Source organism: Labrus mixtus, chromosome 14, assembly GCF_963584025.1.
Source record: "Labrus mixtus chromosome 14, fLabMix1.1, whole genome shotgun sequence".
In the NCBI taxonomy this organism is placed as follows: Eukaryota; Metazoa; Chordata; class Actinopteri; order Labriformes; family Labridae; genus Labrus; species Labrus mixtus.
The window spans coordinates 28,740,290-28,747,680 of record NC_083625.1 but is presented as its reverse complement, the minus strand read 5'-3'; the positions used below and the strand labels follow the sequence as shown (position 1 = coordinate 28,747,680).

The window sequence follows — 7,391 nt, the reverse complement described above, 5'->3', positions numbered from 1 at the left end:
AACCATAGACTGTAAACATTAGGGCACAACTTAACCCCTAAGCCAGGCATGCCCAACCAAGATTTACTTTTGAAGTTGCTGGTGGCACACACACATGCACACAAACATGCACAAACACACTCACACAGGTGCAGAGGTGGTGATGATGTTTCTGTTTATTGTCATGAAGCCTCAGCGGTGGTGCGATAACTGAAACAGGCAGCAGAGGGCGCACAGCTCCTATCTTAAAAAAACATCTCCTTGTGACATTTTTGTGAGTGTGACGCATGTCTACAGCTTCAGGGGGAGAAAGACAAACATTTGGATTAGAGATAAAGCAGAGAAGCAAAAGCTACTTGCTGACAATATAGTAAAGCACTGAAAGAATTCCTTCACTTATGTTGTCATTTTTAGGTCAGTTTTCCTTAAAATGATGTAAATGACCTGCTACAAATGGTCTGCAAGCCCGTCTCTCGTGTGCAAGTACCTCATACAACCTCACCTCAAAAAAATGAAAGTATCCCTTTTAGCATTTATAGATTGAATTACCTGACTGATGTGAACAAATCTGGAAGTTGGTCTGGTAGCTGGAGAGGTGCCAGGGCACTTCCAGAGCACTGTCGAGGTTCCCTTGAGCAAGGCACCGAACCTCCAACTACTCCGGTGCGCTCCTTGTTTAGCAGCTTGTAGCAGCTTCACTCTGACATCCCTCCATTAATACATGTCCACAGGTCCTGTTTGTGCATGTGTGTGTGAGAAGCATGTCCCTAAATAACAGAGTGTAAACCGAATTTCCCTCAGGGATTAATAAATGATATCAAAATCAAATTTGAAAAAAAAAAAAAAAAAAATGAAGGAGGAGCTTTGAAATGAGATCTGATACCAGTAGGGTTGGAAAGTAACTAATTACATTTACTCACATAACTGAAATTGAGAATCGTTTTTGTGTAATTTTTCTACATAAGTATATTGTGGGGGGAATATTGTACTTTGCCACACTTTAAATACCTTTGATTACTGAGTAAAAAAAAAAAGGGAAAAAAGGAAACAGGCCAGATGATTGTCTTATGCATACCACATGTCGGTAAGGAGCATGGACAGATAGCAGAGTAGAGGAACGAGACACCTGCTAATAGGGAGATGGGGATGAATCTGTTGAAAACTAAATTAATCTGTGGCCACATGTATGTGTCCTGTTCAGCTTTACATGGCTTTCTTATAATAATTAGCACATTTTTCTGTTTAAAGGCACAGTATAGATTCCGCCACCAGGGGGCTCTCAATCAATACCATAAAAGATGACGTTGAGGCTATTAACAGATTGTATTGATTCAAAACACGTGGTATTGAAAATTCTTTTAGAATTGAACGTTTTGAAAACTTAACTAGAGAACACTTACTGACTTACTGTCCCTCAGAGGAAGAAAACACATGATATCTACCTACAGTTCCAAGTCTCAGGATTTGGGGCAAAATATATGTGAACTTGATGTATGATCATATTCAGACTGAAGCTGTGGATCAGTCAGAGATGAAGCGCTTCTTCATATAAGCAGTGTGCATTATGGCTGTTTGCTCAGCCTCCTACTTCACCAACAGCTTCCTCCTGCCAGCTGCCTGTCAGTCTGCAGCTTTGTGGACTTAAGATCCCAGCAGTTCTCTTCCCCATATCGCCCAATGATGAAAAACTCATGTGGAAGAAAGCTAAATATAAAGTGTGATGTGCAGGGCTGAGTTCTGCACAAACTCATGTGCTCATCCAGTGAAGGTCGGAAGATTATTTTTTTTTAACTTAAATGCACTTGTCTTGTCGGTGTAAATCAAAAGCTGAAGTTGAAACAGCAATCCTAAGTCTGTGTAATGAGATTTCAGAGTTGCCCTCTTCGTCCTAATTGCATTCTGAAGTTGAGTGATGTTCTCTAGCCACAGGAGCACAGACTGAAAACTTCTTTCTCTCAAACAGCACTGAAAAGTTCTGACTTTAATCAAACTCGACACATAAAAGACAAGGTAAGGTGAGGAGAACTTTTGATTTTTAACTGTGCAGTGAAGGTGCATGGTACAGTTAAAACAATCAGATTCATGTAGTTTAAATGGAAATTGAGCTGCTATAGTAAACTGTGAATTTGTCTTTTTAATGTTAATTTTATGGATGTATTGTTACTTTGTTTTTATCTCTGCTTTGTAAGGTGACCTTGAGTGATTTGAAAGGCACCTTTAAATAAAATGTTTTATTATTGTTATTATTATTGTCATAGCACACTTTTCTCCTCTTCTGATTACTCAAAGCGCTCTCAGATCACACCTCATTCACTGATTGTGGAGGTTGCTAAGTGACCATCATTAACTAATCCCTTTCATACACATTCATACACTGAAACAAACGAAACAGTGGGAGCAATGTGGGATAAAGTGGACACATCAGATGTGACAACAGCAGGGGTGGAACACTTGACCTTTGTGTTAAGAGATGACAGACTCTACCAACTGAGGCACAGTCGCCCCGTTTTTAAGAAAACAACAAGACTGATAAATACTAACATACAGCAATCTTTTTAGTTTCAGGTTGTCTTCCTGCAGCAGTTGTTCAAACTCAGTGAGCCTGGTCTGATCTGGGCTTAGTTAGTGCTCAGTTAGCTCCTCACAACCAAGTGAAACTTTAGCTTATCAGCACGTGGAAAAGTCACAAGATAAAGAGAAGAACTGAGAAATATGATGTGCACTGTGAGTTTTGCCTTGTTATTTTTGTTTGGCTTTTTAATCTGTATTGCTCTCTTGTTTCATGTACAGCACTTTGGTCAGCTGTTGCTGTTTTTAAATGTGCTTTATAAATAAATGTGATTGATTGATTGATTGATTGATTGATTGATGTGTGAGCACAGGTAGCCTTGTTAAAGTGTGTTCAGCCCAAACGTAAAGGAATAATATTCTTGTTCAATTACTCAAACTATTTTCATCGCTTGATCATTTAATGTGTTCAGTGTAATACTTCACTGTCTGCCCTGAAAAGTTAAAAGAAGGAGGAATGGCATACAGTAAAATCCAGGATAAGTAGCACCGATTTATAAAACGCAGTCTGTTTTGGGAAAAGGTTTAAACTGTCTTCACCACAACATGCAGTTTGTGTCCAGCTCTTTCAGCACAATCTGTTGTTGTGTTGTATAATGTAATCAAAGTCACTGTAATCCTGTGAACAAAGACTGTAAATACAGTAAGAAAGGTCAGATTTATTAACATTGATGATTTGAGGGAGGGTAGGATGTAAAGCACAGAGGCACTGCTGAAAGGTTGTTCAATATCACTGACACTGATTTGAAAGAAGCTGATCTGATCGGGAGGTGTGTCTTTGTATTTGCACAGATGGAGCACAGGCAATGGGAAACAATGAGGGCTGCAGGTACTCAACGAGCACGTCTCCCCCACCATGCAGGGGATGGACTGTATGATACACCAAGAGGCGCCTAAACAGCTGAGTCCCTATAGCTGAATGATGCAAGTACAGGCATTATTACCAAACTTCATAAAGACCTGTTAAAACTTAGATTTGTCTGTACTGTGTGAAGAGATGGGTTCAGATCACACAGCTGTATCGTTAAGCAGCGAGTACCGATGCTGGTCACGTAGGAGGGGGTTTGAGTTGCAGGATGAGACCAGAATCTCTTTGGAGGAGATGGGTTATGAACTTGCCCTTACACTACAGATATCAATGGAACAACAATCAGCCACACTCAAAAACCAAATCACAGAATTCAACAAAATATACTCCACAATTCTCACCACCATTTTGATGCCACAGCAGAACCCGGCAGGTGAACGACGAGGAGAGAGGAAATCAGCACAACAATTTGAATATCATTTACAAACAGTCTGTATTTGGTAATCATCATGTTAGCACCCATAAAAAGTGAAAAACAAAAACAAACAAATCTTCACCATGTGTACAACCTATCCCACCAGTTTTATTTTACATCACTTTGTTACTATACTGTCCCCATGTTTTTCTTTGTCCTGTTTGCTCATTTACTTATTCTGTCCCTCTTTCGAATTCATTCATTTTATTTACTGACCCTTTTGCTTTTGTTTTGTTTGTTTGTTTGTTTTTGTCTAAATCTGCTTGCAAAACTGTATCGTACCACAGTTCCCCTCTTGTTTGTACACACTACGAAATCAAGGTACAGGAATGGTCCTAAAAAGGTACAAATGCTTTGTCGCTCCAGCAGTACCTTAGGGTACAACACTGTACCTCTGAACATGGTACATTTTTGTACCTTCCTGTCTGTACCTCTAAAAGAACATTTCTGGACCCCTAGTGACTAAAATGTACCTTTTCAAATGGTACAAAAACATACCATTTGAAAAGGTACATAATTGGTACTTATTGAGGTACAGCTGGAGCGACAGGCTATTTTGTACCTTTATGTGGCAAAAACGTACCCTTAAATTAGTACAAGACATTTAGTTATTCAGCAACATTTATTGAAATAATTAGTTAACATCTTGGAAAAATCCATCTTTTACATGTTAACCAATCCCCTTTACAGTGCATTTTAATTCATGTGTTGTTCTGATAGAAATTATATAAAGTTCCAGCACACGACAAAAACCAGTCTAAGCAGCCATTCACTAATCCAACAAACATGCCATTAAATAACTTGCTGAGTAAAACCTTACCTCAAAAAATACAAATGTACAACTCAAATCCAAGGTAAGATACAATTCTCTCAGTTATCAGTTATTGAGCCGTTCATTAAACTGTTTTAAATGCTAAACACGTGACCAGTGTATACTTTGCACATTTAAACAATAAGCATGACAAATTTTAGGTATACAGTAAAAAACATTGAAAAAATGCAACTTCATAACCTATATACCACATATGAATCCTGTATAGATATTTAAATAATATATTAACAGGTGGAATGCATTTGGATTCCTTTAGAACTTAAACACCAAACTTAATGTTAAAACATACTGAAGGCTGTTATGAAGGCGTCATCAAGAAGTGTGTACCAACACATGCCTGCTCCATCTTCTTTGACCACATGGAACCCTCTTGTTGTCCCTCATGTCCATCAGCTGTAGGGTTGGATAGAGTGTAGCCGGTTGGCCCTTCATAAAAGAAAAACATGAAAAAATAAGAACACATGACTTGTAACCAATCACTAAATTACTTTGTCAAATCTAAATTTTCTGGCACTAAAAATGCAAATTTTATGTTACAGCTGCTAATGTACTTGCAATTGCTAGTGATTAGTCCTGAAGTTGGATTTTTTTGCAGCAACAAAGTATGTATTTTCAGTGATTTATTGAAATATATATATTTATTGAAATATATATTTTTTAAACATATTTAACATTAATTTTTTGTTTCATTCATACATGAAACAAAACTTTAAATTATAAATTAATATTTCAGTTTTTGTTATCTGTATACAACAGAATTTGTATACTGAAAATTCAATCCTCACAGATAGGTGGGGCATAACAGGAACACCGTATATTCTTTATTCATAACTTAATGAAAGAACAAGCAGAAAATATCTAGCAAGCAACCTTTTTCTGTGCATGTATTTATTTGAGGTCTATCAGTCAGTACTATAAAACAATCTGGATGCCTACCTCTTGCACAATGATGTGGTGTTCAATTGTTTCTCTGAAGAGGGATGACGAGGAAAAACCCGGCCCAAAAGTATTCCTGCAATACAGAAAATAAAACAAGAATATATTCATGAAGAAATTTAGCTGATACAATGCTTTTAAACCTCAATACAGTTGCCTGTAAAGATTATATAACCTCAAATTTAAGAAATGGTTATTTTGCTCGCTTTTATTGACAAAACTTGAGGCGCCTTGTATTTCATTAAAATCATAGATTTGATAACACTCCCCTGTAGTAACATTCATATGTTTCAATGATACTCACTATCATGTGTCCTTAAGAATGGGGATTTGTTGAGCACATTCATTAACTTTGTGACATCAGGCCTCATCTGGGAAAGAATGAAATGTCACAACACAGGTTACAAGTCGGCACACCACTGTAATAAAACATGATTAAATGAGTTTTTCATATAATGGGAAAAAGAGATACTTCACCCATTTGCATTAAACTTTGTATAATTAGAAACCTGTCAACAGCCGCTGTATGACCGACACTGCTCCGTTACTTTTTACTGCATGTTTTATATTTGAGATCGTTTTTTACCCCAGCAGACACGGAGCGAGGAGGGTGGGAGTACAAGATCCGATCCGTAGGTCGCTATATTACAGGGAATATCATACATTTTGAAAAGAGCTCCCATTATGTCAACAGCACCTTTCTGAAAAGTTGAAAGATTTTCAACTTGAGCGGACGGACGTGCAGCGCTTTTCTTCTCTACACAAACGCGTCATGCAGACACTCCCGAGCACACAGCCAGCGCTTTTCTGCCCGGAAAAAATGCTATAGGTGGACACGGGGCCTAACTCGTTGTCACTAGAATTTGTCTGTGAAATGAATTTCCACATGAGCCAAAAAGACACTTTCTGCCTTTTCTCGGTCAAGAAGGCACCAACTATTTCACATTTCTACTACATATATGACCCAATTTCAATACAGATTCATGTTTCAACCAGTGAAGTATCCCTTTAAACACCGGGCAGCCACAATATAAACTTAATGCAAACAATAAACTTGGAAAGCTGATATTTAGCACTTTTAATGCTTCAAAATGATGCACTTGCCTTGGATCAGTGACAGGCAGACAATGTATTGGTAAACTGTATTTCATTGGCTTTTAGAAGAATCTCAAACAGGTTTCCGACCATGGCTTCAGTGAGTCCTGTTTTTCAGTCCACTTCATTTTCTGAGATACATAAAAGACACACAAATGTGCGGGTGAGCAAAGCAAAATTTTAATCCAAATATAGGTCAGTAAATGCATCACACATACTTGCTTGTGGCCAAAAGTGAGGGGGCAAAGAGCCGAGTGTACCTTACCTGTAACTCTAGCTAGCTAAACCATGATCAGTGTCTGCCATGATACCATAATCCCCAAGCGATGCCAAAACACACCGCATTTGTCCGCTCACATGTCAACAAGTCACAGACCTTTCATCGAAAATCAGCGTTACATAACATGTCTGAACATAAAGACTATGGAGCCAAAATGAGATTTTAAACTAACAGAAATGGCAAAAAAGGACCTCGAAGAAGAAAGAGGGCAGTTAGAGAAAAGTTTATGCATCAGTAAAATAAATCACATAAAATAGAGACTAACAGTGAAAACTGTGGACATATTCTATTCTGTTAACTGCTTCTGCTTGACTGTAGTATGTTTGTATGTTTACAAAAGATAACGGCTCTGTGGGAGGAATAGTATTGCACATGCGCATGTTTAAAAAGTCCCACCGCGGATCAGTTATAATTTTTT

The 7,391-nt window shown here is 38.0% G+C and overlaps 1 long non-coding RNA gene across 1 annotated transcript; it reads right to left on the bottom strand.

Moving 5' to 3' along the window:
• Positions 1-4,419: 4,419 nt before the first annotated feature.
• Positions 4,420-5,973, bottom strand: LOC132988777 (uncharacterized). Its single transcript, XR_009675857.1, has 3 exons — positions 5,903-5,973; positions 5,599-5,674; positions 4,420-5,088 (listed from the first exon to the last, which is right to left on the bottom strand). It is a non-coding gene; the product is annotated as an uncharacterized LOC132988777 (long non-coding RNA).
• Positions 5,974-7,391: the final 1,418 nt, after the last annotated feature.